The sequence below is a fragment of the Zonotrichia albicollis genome, chromosome 3 (assembly GCF_047830755.1).
Source record: "Zonotrichia albicollis isolate bZonAlb1 chromosome 3, bZonAlb1.hap1, whole genome shotgun sequence".
Taxonomy (NCBI): Eukaryota; Metazoa; Chordata; class Aves; order Passeriformes; family Passerellidae; genus Zonotrichia; species Zonotrichia albicollis.
In genome coordinates this window covers 73,259,072-73,272,693 of record NC_133821.1, presented here as the reverse complement: position 1 = coordinate 73,272,693, position 13,622 = coordinate 73,259,072, and positions in this window count along the sequence as shown.

The window sequence follows — 13,622 nt, the reverse complement described above, 5'->3', positions numbered from 1 at the left end:
TAGCTCTAATTATAGCAGTTACTTTCTATTTTAGTCTAGCATCTCCAGCAGCAAAGAGCCCTCTTGATTATTGCTTCCAAAAGAGTTGCAAGAAACTATGCACCAGGCAGAAGCTAAATATTCTGGTAGGAGAAAAGAATCTTCCCTCTAAATGCCAAGAAGTAAATTGCTTATATATGCCCAGCTGGGAAAGGGATTGGGTCCTTCCCAGGCCTCTTTCACAGTTCTGGTATTCTTCTCTATTTAACTAGTTTTCAAACCCCACTTGTTAAATGACTCAAAATGTTCCTCTTTCACCCATCCACTGACTTCTTATGCACCTTGAGAACTAAAGGGCAGACTTTTTTCCAGAAGGAAAATTCCTTGCCTGTCATTTTCTCCACCCACACTAGTAAGTTAACTCATCAGAAAAAAATTCATCCTGCTTACTGACATTGAGGACATATATGTATAGCCAAGATTTTAAATTGAGGGGTTTGTTTCATTGGATGGTTATGTAAAACAGTACAATAATCAAATACTATTCTTTTTCCCACTAGCTTTTATTTATATATATATGTACATATACAGAAACACATTCATTATTACAAATTGCAGTTTCAGTTATCATATTAAAGTATATGTTGCTATGTGCATTTTATATATGTATCTCTAAAATCCTGTTAAGTACTACTGACTTTTAATCATGTTCATCTTATTGCAGTAGGGTCATGCATTAATTCTCACGCACATTTAAGCGGCAGCACTGGCAGCAATGCTGTATTGAACTCTATGTGCAACTGTGGTGTGGCAATGCATGCTAGTAAATCCTTCCCACCATAGGTGACCTAAGGTTAGGACATATCTGTTTATTAGCTGGGAAGGCACTTTTACATGTCAGGGCATGTAAGGAGAGCTAGGCTGAAACCAGGAGCCCATCCCAGCTAAACGGGTGGGTGCTAAAAGTGAGAATTGGAAAGAGGAGCAGAAACAGCTGAGGTCTTGCCACAGAGCAGACAGAAATGTTCTTTCAATAGAATAGTGTGAATTGAACTTTTAATTACTATGTGCTCTTTTCAGCACAACAGATGGAAAACTGGAACTGAGCAGCTGGAAGCATGAACTGTTTTCCAGGAAAAACCTGCCTTGAAAAGTGCTTTGTGAGCATGTTGGCACTGGAGAGGCAGATGTGTGATTTCACAATTTGATTCTAATTGTGCTCTAACAAGCTTGTGCATTCAAGTTCTTAGGTTGGAGCACTGGCTGAGGACAGGTGCTGTTTAACGTGATTCAATTGGCCTTTTGTGAATCAATTTAAAATTACAAAAGTAGCAGATAGATGCCATGCATAATAGTAATGACATTATACAAACGCCTTCTGCAAATACTCTAGAAATTGTCTAAGTTTTTGGCATTTTTGAACATCGCTTCTGAGACCAGCATCTCACTCTGATCAGAAGCTGATCAGGAGATCAGAAATTAAGCAGGAGTGAAGATGATTGCAGAGACACTTCTACTATAGCACAGATGTCACAAAGTGTAGCTAAATCCCTTTGCCCGACTGCAGTAAGTCACACAGCATCTTTCACAGGACTGGCAGTAATTGCCCAAGCGCATGGAATGGCACCCACTCAACACCTCAGCATGCACCTGGGTGTAACTCTCTTGCAGCTAAATGGCTTCCTAACATCTTCAAGGTGTCCTTGAGACAGCTGCCTTCTGCTGTTTCCCTCCTTACACTTTTCCATTCTGCATTTATCAGTCTTTTCAGTTTCCCTTTGCAAATCTGTCGTGATGCACAATTTTCTCCCTCTTTCATACTCAGAGGGAACCCACAGACCTTGTTAAGCATATAGCCCCTATAAGCATACAACCCATCCCTGTGGGCTGTAAAAGAAAATCTGCACAGAATGCTTGCTGCAACTTCATAATTAGCTTCATTTCCCTTAGGGAAATGAGTATTCAAGAGGAGTTTGTAAACGTACAGCATGTTGTTCATGTCCATCCTGAAGAAGAGCAAGCCAGTGGAGATCTTCCCTCTATGCCCTAAAGAATGCTATGTGCAAAAGGTTAGAAGTATCAGCGCCTGGGCAGCCTCCTTCCTGTAACTTCTCCAAAGTCAGCCACACTACACCAAAATGTCAACTTGCCTGTAAATTCTGCCTGCAGCCTCCTTGGCACAAGTACGTACAAGTGCCTTCTCTTATTCCACTGTTTTTACTACTCCCAAGTCCTAAGGAGCAAGCACAAATCTCCACCCATATCCCTTCTAATTATTTTTCCTCTTCTGATGCTGAATTGCTGCTAAGCATTATCATAGCTCACTGTCCTAAATATCAAATCAATCCTACCTAAATTCTCTGTGTTAACCAAAGCTAAGAGTCCCCTGAACAATCTTGTGCTTGCTCTTGCCAAATTCTGCTCATGGTGATGCTGTGCCAAGCACTATGAGTCAGTCACATTTCACTGCTGAGTCAACCTGCTCAGCTAATTTTATCCTGGACTCAAATACAAATGAGAGTGTCGCAAATGGTGAGGACATGAGGGAGATTTGCAAAAGGAGGTGACTGTGGAGCAGACACACCTTCAGGGATGTGTATGGGAAAAAGGAGCACGCTGGAGATCTGTACATGCCTGGTTGTCCTCACCTAGAGGATATAAACACCAGCTAGCTTGACATCACAGAGTCACTGGCAGATTGTGCTGATATTTAAGATATACACACACAAGATATACACAAGATATCTGCATTTAAAAACCATTTTCAGTGCTGAAGTTACAGTAAGTGAATGATAATGCCTAACCTTCAAATAGCCCTGATACCAAATGATAAATGTATGTTTCCCATGAACAGCAAATACAATTCAATCTCCTACTTAAACGCCTTTTCAGAAGATGAGTTTGTTTTAAAGTGTTTTTAGCTTTGATTGTGTAAAACACTTGGCACCACCAAGTGGTAAAACAGTGGACTGCTCCTGCATAGCAGTCTCAGTAATAAAAAGGGAACAATGATGTAATTGTGTAATAGAAAGGAGCCTAAAGAAACTTTTGAAAATATTTAATCAAGGTTATTTGAAAAAGTTTACAAATTTTTCTCAGGAAAAGTGCTGGATTAAATGTTTTTGTTTCCAGCAAATCAAGTTGGATCTGTCATTGCTTCTGCTTGGATATATCATGGCAATGAGTTTCAGTATTTTTCAATCTAAATTACAGAAGTTGAGGCTATTTATATGTGATCAGCATAGAAAAAATGTTCACTTTATCATAGAAGCTAATGTGAACTTTTTTGTTATTCTCCTTGGTGATGCCTTAAAACAATAGTTGTATAAAATCGAAGCAGAAGTAGTAACCTGCATTGTTATGAGATTTGCTTCACTTTTCCTTACTGGCCATTGAATAGGCTTGAATGGGGCCAGCCAGTGGAAAAGGCAGTCTGCAAAAGAGTCTGCATAGGCAGATAAAATGAGTAGAAATCAAATGCAGAATTTAAAAGAGCTCAATTAATTTGATTCTAAAATAATAACAGCAACAAAGTCTTCTGCTAGGTTAAACCCAATTCTGAAATCTGAAGAGATTTTAAATTATGCTGTAATCATGCATCATTTCAATTAGTACCAGCTTTGGTTCAGATAACACTTAATATATGCATAACTTGATAAAAAAAATTATAGACCTACCTGTGGGGTAAAATGATCTATAATTATATCGGTTGATTATTACACAAATGTTTTTAATTTTGCCAGTGTGTGCTTATCAAATAGGGATTAAAAGACCCTTCTTAAAAAAACCCCAAACCAAACAACCAACCAAAGAGCCCACAAACCAACCAAAAGCCCAAACCTGCTGCCATGAAAATAACTTTCTTTATTACTTAAAAATTCATTTTAATAAGATGCAAACTCCAGCCAATGAGCTCACACAACTGAAGAGATAGAAGAGACAGGGAAATGAGCTGACCTCTGAGAAGGAAAAGCAGGTAAATTCCGCCAGGGAGCAAACCAACCTGAATAAAAGCGAACAGAAAATCCTTCTCTCACAGTCAAATGTATTTTTCCTGGTATCACTGAATACACAAAGCATTTATATGGATTGAATCCTCATGTTTATTGGAGGAGAAATATTTGATGCAGAAAATATTTCTCCATTTTGCTATGGATACAGAAGATGGAATTCAGCTTGTCAGAAAATGAAATTATTAATGTTAGTTTACATTATTTTCTTTTAATCTACTCTTCAGATACATATGGTCAATATTTTAGTAAGAAGTGAAGACTTCATTCTCTACTGTTAGTTGAAATCAGCATTAACTGAACCTGGAATTCTCATAATGGGAAGAGGAGAACATTTACACACTGCAGGAGGCTCCTTGAAAAGCAGGATGCCCAGCATCTTCCTGCATCCATAGCTTGTAGCATTACGATTTTTATATATGTCTTAGACTTCCAAGAAAAGGGAAACGTGAAGGGCCTTTTGTGACATCTTGACCAAATTTTAGGACATTACAAGTTGCCATTACATTGCAAGGGTTCCATATTGCTAGAGTTTCATACCTCCTTAATGTTTCTTGTAGGCAGCTCCTCTAGGCACTGACTCTTCCTTCTTCTCACAGCAACCAACTAACTTCAGTTCCCCCTCAACGAACCAACCCACTCTTTTATAGCACTCTTCTTCTTATTGGCTACAGCTGTGGCCTGGTAAAGTCAGGCCTGCTCCTAATCTTTAATAACTAACTCAGCTGCAACTCTTTAGGGGGTAAGATTGCTTTCTATACTACCTTTATTTACTTATATTCTATCCCCCTACAGTTAAATGCAGAAAAAAGTTTTTCAAATTGTCTTTTTTCTATTTTTAAGTGCTGATTGTAGTAGCTCGTCAAGCTTCAGGAAATAATGTGCTCAAAGAGAAATAGGGCAGGGATTCCAGCAGTGTGCAGAAGAGCACAAAACTCTCTCACTGTTTGTCCCAGTGCTAGGTCCTAGAATCCCAAGTACAAATGCAGAGAAATGTTACTTCTTAATAATTAGTCAGGACCAAAATACGTGAATGCTGTGTCAAAGTATCATAGAAGAAAAAAAACACATTTATGAGGGAACAGTGGGGAGAGGGACAAGGGAGATGCATTGTTTCATGAAGTCCTCAATAATATTTTGGTGTAATTCCCTTGTAGAGGCCTTACCACTACTCATAAGAGAGTGATTGACAGCAGCATCCTCCCAAACCCCACGTCTGCCAGGGAAGAGGAAGGGTTGCTGCAGGCTTTGTTATCAGCAGGGGAGATGATCTGGGGAATGCCAGCGTTGCTCTGTCAACACTGTGTCTCAGCTCCACCCAAATGCCAGACAACTCCCAAGCAGGAGCCATGGATCCCCACGCTGGCACAGCCCTGAACCCAAGCTAATGTACCTTGCCTGCAGCTCAGCTGTCTGGCTGGGGCTCAGGGCAGGACTGGCTCGCGTCCCTCTGAGCTGGAGCACAGGCAGGCTGCCCTGAAACTGCTATTCGTGTGAGCCTCGGGAAGCTTTTGTAGGCACAGTCTGAGTAACAGGGTGTTTCATTTCACACCTTGGAGAGGAATCTGTTCTACAGATCACACATCCTTCAGCTCAATCCTAGCGTCATCTTGACTCTCCCTCAATTTAGAATTTGCCAAACCAAAAGAGCATGCAGTGATGTCACTTTATCACATGGATAAAGCCATGGCTTAACAAGGGCTTTAAAAAACCCCTGCAAAGTAAAAAGACACATCGAAACAGAATATGCAGTCTGTGATTTAGATGTTTTAATAAATCAGGTAAAAAATTAGGAACTATTCACTATTTGCTCTTTTTCCCACCACTCATTACTTAGCAAAAAATGAAGTCAGAATGTGTTGCAGATTTTCAATAAGCAAGCTATCTCTTATCCCAGAACACTGGCATCCCAAATTAATGGTATGGCTTACAGGTAAGCTGTCAGTTAACCAAAATTTGAATCTTCATGTTGATGTTGTTCTGCTTTCTTATATGTATACGTTTACCAAGCTCAAGCAAAATGCAGAACAACAAACAGCTGTAGAGCAGCCACTTTCTAAAAAGAGGATAGAGATTCTGAAATTGCAATGGCTGTACATAACATGGAGGAGGAAATTTTTTTGAAATAGTGATGGCACAAGAGTAGATAACTTGCAGTATCAAGTTATTTGTCTTGTGGTAGCTGGGATTTTAAAGGCACAGGACTCAATCTTAAATACATTCTAGTTTTGGGAATCAGTTGTGTTCTTACAGAGGCTGAAGTCACTCTAACTGGGCATCCAATTCTCTGAATACACTTTGCTCATTGTGATAGATTGCTGGCAGTTCTTCCCTATTTACTTTTCTTTTTTAAGAGAAAAGGAAATGAAATTTTATTCTCATGTTTGCCAACTCTGTGATTGATCCTTAAGAGGCATCCTTTTTACTATGAATTCCTTTTAAAGAAATCTTAGGGGTTTTTTTACATTTTTGGAAGGATACATCTCAAGGGTTTTGCATAAATTGTATAAATTTTTAAAAAGCTAAATTTTCAGTGAAGTGTGATTCATATCTTTGCATCATGATGCTAAATGGATACCTATGTATCCATGTATCAGGACATTACAATAGAGAACTTATCTGTTTCTTTCTGCTGTGTTTTAAAGAATTGTTTCTTTCCCTTGGTGAAATAATAGTCATGTTGGTTCAGTCACTCCCAGTCACATGGCAGGATGCACTTCCACTTCAGTCTGGAGATGTAGGATTTAAACCCCAGAAATGGGTATTGCATCCAGCAATGCAGCAATAATTCCATCTGCTAGACATTCCGTCAGTATCAACAGCACTTCAAAGAAGAAGCTCCTTTAAGAACTTGAATTAAATGCTTTTCAGCAATAGCTTTTGTACCAGATTCCCAATGCACATATACAGAAATGAATGCTTTCTAACCAATAAAGAAATCTACTTCTGAGCTACATGTGAAAAATAAATTCTGTCCTTGCTTTTAGAATGGCTTCTTATCTTTTGGGTATAAAGAAATCATTCTAAGAAGACACAAGAAACCACATCAGTTCTGCTAAGTGAAAACTGAATTGTATCTATCATGATTATTTTACCTGTATCAAAGATTGATTTTAACCCATTAAAAATATAGTTGTCATGGATTCACCAAGTCAACTTTCTTTAAACAGCACCATTTTGCAGCATTTGCCAAACCTGGAATTTTATTCTACAGTTTATTGTACAGCAAGATGGGCACATCACTAGATCAATGGACAGAGAGGTGGATCCAAAACTGACTGAAAGAAAGGGTTCAAAGAGAGTAGCCCAAGCCCAGCTCGAGGCCAATTACTTGGGGTGCACTGGTCTGCACCAGGTAGAGTGGTGCCAGCAAGCCAGGTGGGCTGATCCTTCCCTCTGCTTAGCACAGGTGAGGTCATGTGCGGAGTGCTGAGTCCAGTTCTGAGCAAACGTGGACGTATGTTGGACATGCAAGTCCGGCAATGGATGAGGAAGATGACTGAGAGGTTGTTATTTGAGGAAAGGCTGAGAAGGCTGGGATTGTTCAGCTTGAAGGCTCAGGAGGAATCTCATCACTGGGTATAAGTACTTGATGTTTGCAGTATCACTGGGGCAGCCCCTGGGCTTTGTGTTGTGCTGGGGAGCACACACAATGCAGTCTGAAAAAATAGAAAACCTGAACAAAATTTCACCAAAGGACATGTGCTTAGGTACAATAAAGAGGATCTCCAAAAGGATTCCAAAAACAGACTATATGACCCAGAAGAATCAGGTGATGGGCCTCTGAATCAGAAACTGCACTCTAAGTTTCACAGTGGGAGACTGGGGGAAGGACCTCCCTCTCCCACAGCCGTGGGGGAACTCACAGCTGTCTTTGAGTCTATTCCAGGGTGCAGGCTGGGGCAATGTGGGTTTCCTTTTCCTCAGGTTAATGGCTTTGAAAGGTTTCACCTGTGTGAGTTAAACTGATTGCCCAGTGTTTAGTTTCTGGCATGTGTAGTAGCAATGTCCATGCCCTGCTTCTGAAGGAGAGCTATTGACTATGTTCTTGAGGAGGTGGGAGAGGTCAGCTATTTTACAATTATTATTTTACAATTTATTTTACAATTAAATTGCTTTAGGAGTATAAAACCAGCAAGTTTTTCACTCCATACACCACCAACGAAGTTGTTCAAGGTTAACAACTGGTCTGAACAAAAGACTAGTGGCAACCTGACTTACAAACCAGGATACTTAGAGCTTGCATAAAGTGACAAGGATGTTCTTTGAAAGGGATGAGGTGATTCTGGCAGGGGTGGATGCACATTGTCAGGCAGACTTGCTGAACATGCAACAGTTCTACAAACACAACATGACATTAAGTACATCTTAACAGGGACTCAACCTACAGACATTTAGCCCACACCTGGCTGCACAAAGCAGGATTCAGTTTTATGAAAAACCCTTCAGATATCGCAAGGAGTCTCACCTGGTCTGGATCTGCTGCTGCTCCAGAGAGTTCAGGGCTCACACTGGGGCTGGGCTCTCTGCTCTCTCATGTCTGCTCTCTCAAGGCATCCTATACTCTCCAGGAACTCCCAAGCGGCATTGGATGTTTTTCTGTAGGTAACTGAGTGCCTTCTATACTGAATATTTCAAGTGCTTCAAGTTAAATATCCACTAGTATTTTAGAAATCCTAGGGTATCCTGCCTGTCCCAATATGACATTTCACAGAACTCCCACAGATCTTGTGTGATACATGCCAGCTCATGTGGGTATCTCAGGTCTTTTGGACATCTAAAATGGTTCTCTGTATGTATGTTTAGACATTTAATTGCCTTCCTTCTTTCAGGCAGCTAAGTTTAGTCGTGTGCCATCTGGTGTTGAAAGATGCCATGAGGGAATCAGCTCTGAGCTCTTGCAGCTGCAGTTCATCTGAATCACTCCAAAGCTGTGTGTCAAGGTGGCATCAACCCACGCCTAGAAATGCTGGGTTTCTTTTGTATATTAACATGAGTAATGAGCCTTTACATCGACACGTAGAGTATTTAATCTCACAAGTTTTAGGAAAGAATGCTGAATTTTTTATGGCAGTATATATATATATTTTAGAAAGTCCTGACAACCTAATGACAACACATGCTCGCACTGTGGTATCCACAAGCCCCAGGATATATGTCAGCAGTTTGTAATCATTTCATGTACAATTTCTAGTCTGAACCAACCTTCATTTTCAGTCTCTCTCTCTCTGTTTTATTGGTGAAGAGTTTGATGTGCCTTCCCACTTGCTCATCCTTTATTTTTAACCTCACAGGATCCATTTGCATTCCAGGCAAACTGGAAAAACATTTGAGAGAAAGGGGAAAAGACTCAATTGATAGGATAGCCAGAAATCTGTTAAGTAATGGGGGAAAAAGTATTTCACTTCTCAAAAATATTCTAAATAGTCTCTGTGAATTGTAAAAATATAGAGTAATACTGTCACTAGTAGTCCTGTTACATATTTATCAAAGACAGCTGCACTGAGTTATCAGAACTTTATTATTTTAATAGAGATGTTGACATCAGAAAAGGATCTTGATTCAGATTCTCTGACATTAGAGCATAGTGATCAGTGCTGGATCACTGATGCAAAGCTCAGTTCCACTAATCCCAGGAAAACCTCTGTTTGAAGGAAAACAGAGCTGTCTAAGAATCAGGCAGATATTTTTAATTCATATCAATAATAATAAAATAATTTTCTGCTCCTGATTCTATCACAGAGCATGTTTCATACAAAGTTAAGCACACTCAAAAGTACCACAAAAGGCTTGTTTGTTCATTCTTACATTCTGCTAGTTACAGCTGGAGAAAAAAAAACATTTCATGATAGGAAAAGAAAAAATGAAACTACTTTATCATTAGACCATTAAGATAATTGGGAAATTAGTTTCAGAACCATTAGGACAATCATGAAAATCTGCTGATAAAAATGTAAATTTAAAATTTCAAGTTCAGAATAAATCACTAAAGAGCAACCTGTTCAGCCTTTTTTTTGGTTAGAATTGTCTTCTGCTGCAGGCCTGGCCTGACATCCAGCTACAGGTAATATGAAATATATGGTGGTAAAATAAATACATGCTTAGATTGTATTCCAAATAATTCCATGTTCCTAGTATATGCATCCTTACAGCCTGTAAGAAAACTTCAGAATATCTCCTATACCTATTTCAAAATTCTGTTTTGCTGAACTATCTCTTCATATACAGATCAGATACATGTGAAAAGGAAAATATTGTCCTATGGTAGACACATATGTGATAAAATCAATGTAATGCTTCTTATTTCCATTATGTCTTCAGACCCAGCCCTGTCCTCTGCTATACATTATTTTTTTTACCAAGGTTTATCAAAGAAAGTAAAGGAGAGAGATTTTGGAAGAGATTCCAGGAGTGGTTTCATCTTGCTATTAGAAAGACATTTTTTACAATGAGAGTAATTAATCACTGGAACAATCTCCTGAGGAATGTGGTTGAGTCCCCATCAGAGTTCACCTTCATGAGCTTATGGGATGCTTCAGGCACATTACCTCTTACTCTAGCACCAGTGGAAAATGGAGTTAAAATTTTAGTTACAGTTAAGAGGTAAGGTCTAGTGTGTGTAATATTGTTCTCTCATAATGTATTTGTATAATTTAGCTCAGTGTTATTTTTTATAGTGTTCATAGTATCTTTCTAGTATTGTTCTAGTACCTTTTGACCCATGGAGCCAGAACCCCACTCTATGAAACTGCAAGCTAAACTACAATCCCTGTCTGTAAAATACACAAAGCAAGTAACATCTCACTGTTGTACACTGTAGTAACACCTCATTTCACACTTCATCTTCTAAATTGCAACACTGCCCTAGGCATTAAGTATACAAAGAATAAGAGATGAAAATCAAAAGAACTTACTAAAGATTGAAGAAAAACTCTGAAAGAAGATTAAGCATATTCTATTTTAATTTTCAGTATTTCTTTCAAATATCAGAACCCACAATATTCTGAGAACTAAACATTTAGCATAGTGCATTTGGCAAAGAACTCAGTGACATCTGAATGGAAGGAAATAAATTGTAAAGTCTTGTGTGAACACATGGGTTTTGAACCTTGTACAAGCAGGCATGGAGCATATCCTTGGCTTTTCCATCCATGGCATATTCCTATGAAGATTTAACCTGCTGCTGGAATCTAGCTTTGTATCACAATTGCAATGCTGTGCTTCACTGCAGCCTGCCACCTTTTCTCCAGAGTACATGGATGCCCATGCCTTAGTCCATCCTGCTAAACAATCACTGGCCTTTAGGACCAACAAATTCCACTGGTATTTCACAGTCTTTAGATGGTTTGCACTTGTGTGAATTATTCAGTAGTTTTTCCCCATTACTTTCCATGGAAAATAGGTAAGAGTTTAGGATACTGATTATCATGCAGAATCCTGCCTTAATCCCCAACTTCAAAATGCTGCAGTTGCTCCCTCCAAGAAGAGAGACACCCACTGAAGGCTGGCACGAGACTGGATATTGTCACTTTTGTGTTAGAGGACAAGAACCAGTCAGTGCAATGACATAAACACGATACATTTATTTGAAGCCTATTGCTGCTTTATTGTGAAAATGGTGTCATCTGAAGTGTGTGGTGATACATAATTGTTTCAAAAATAAAATAATCTGGCTTTTGTTTTATTCTGTCTGACCTCTTAAAAACCAAACAAAACCCAACTGTTTTTAATTTCAGCATGATGGGAGAGACAATGACCTTTCTCAAGCAACAACTAAGCTCCTACAACTTGATTGAGCCTTTCAAAACAGAAAACAAGTCTGAATTATGCCAGTCTCTTCAGACATTGAAGTGAAACAAAATCTCTTGCAAGGCAAATTTGATGAGGAATCTCACTAAATCAGTGATATATGTGGGACAATATGAAAATGCATACTGTTGTACGGTAGGCAGAAAATTAATCAGCTATTTTACAATTAAATTGTGTAACTTCAATGGGATAGTAACTTTGTAATAAAATCCACATTTAAAATGCTGACTTCCTAGCTGCATGTTGCAGGAGGATATTGTTATGACTGGTTTCTTTTTCCTGTCAAACATACCACAAGATGAACATAAAACTGTGGAACTCAAGACTTACAGGTTTGTTTACCTATTTATAGCTCTCTTAAAAGCAGAACTAGTGTTGTTGTTCACCATAACTTGTTAGGTAAAACACAGGTTGGATTTTCCTTACAGTAGAGGGCATTCCTGCTGTCGAAAAAGAAGTAATGTATCTAAATGTAGAGGACAAATCAAACTCAGCATATAAGCATCTGGTAAAATTTCTGTCGTTCAGTAATTTGAATAGCAAATGCTGCTGTAAGATTTGTAATTAGGTTTGTACATAAACAGTATTTTTAATACTGTTGTAGCCCTGTAAGCAGATTGGGTGCTGATTTTTCATCATGCTTCATAGGAACTGCAAAGGCTGCTTTAGAAAACCCTGCCTGTATTTGCAGAAAAGTACATTTTCTAATTATGCTGATAATTTCAGATGTTGAGAGAAATTTCTCAAGGATTTCATGCATTCGTGGCTGGACCTGGCTTTGTGTTTTTTTCATGTAAAAGTTGCCAGCATTTCTGAACTCAAATCTTGTCACGGTAAGATGTCTCTGCATGTGAAATGACATGAGTGCAGGAATTCATTCTTCTGACAACCTCTGTTCTGCTTTTGTCAGTGGTAAATTCCAGCTCAAGGAGATGTCAAATCACAATGAAGAGAGGTTTGCCTAGGAAAAAATAATGATAATTCATGCCTTACGGAAATTAAAATTCAAACCCACAAGTGTGTGTGTATTAAAGGAAAACCTCATTAGATATGTACAAATTAAAGCTGCTTTGGCCTTAGTTTTCTAATTTTTTTAGTAAAAAGTGAGAAATTAGTCATTTTGATGCTTTGCTGCAGAATTTTAAGGAAAAAAGGAACTATTATTTCTTAGCTATAAATGGTCTTTTTTCTTTGACCAAACCACATAATAATTTTCTTTCAGACAATTTTCTTCAATCAAAGTATGACCCATTTGTATAATTTCACAAACAAATGCCCAATAATTCTTTCATCTGCCCTTACTGTCTAGCTTTGTAATTTTTAGTAGCACAGGCCTTGAGAAGCCATGCATCCTCAGTGTGTCCTGGAGGCACTAAGTAGTACCATACACTCAAATTAGATACAGTGTCTGACTGATAAATATGTGGATAATCGACCATGGAGAAGGCAGCCTTGCTAATATTCTGGACCCTTCCAGGAGTGAAGTTAACGTGGACTAGTAACAAAGTGTGGAAGTTATGTTGGCACGAGCAAACCTAGAGTAAATGAGTGCTGCAGTGTGAACTGTGTGTGGTCACACTACGCAGTAATAGCAGGAACATGTGCTGTGAAAAAACCCCAATTTTTACTTGCTAAGTATACATGATAGCATAGGTTCTGTCATTATTTTGCATGTGCTCCCATGTTTCTGCCATAGGAGGTAGCAGAACTTGACAGGCACAGGAACTCAGCTAAGCCCTGAACTCGTTCACGTCAGGCCCTGACCGCTGCACCGTGCCGCTGGCACACCAGGTACGCCTTTGCTCGGGGGGCAGCCCGTGCCGC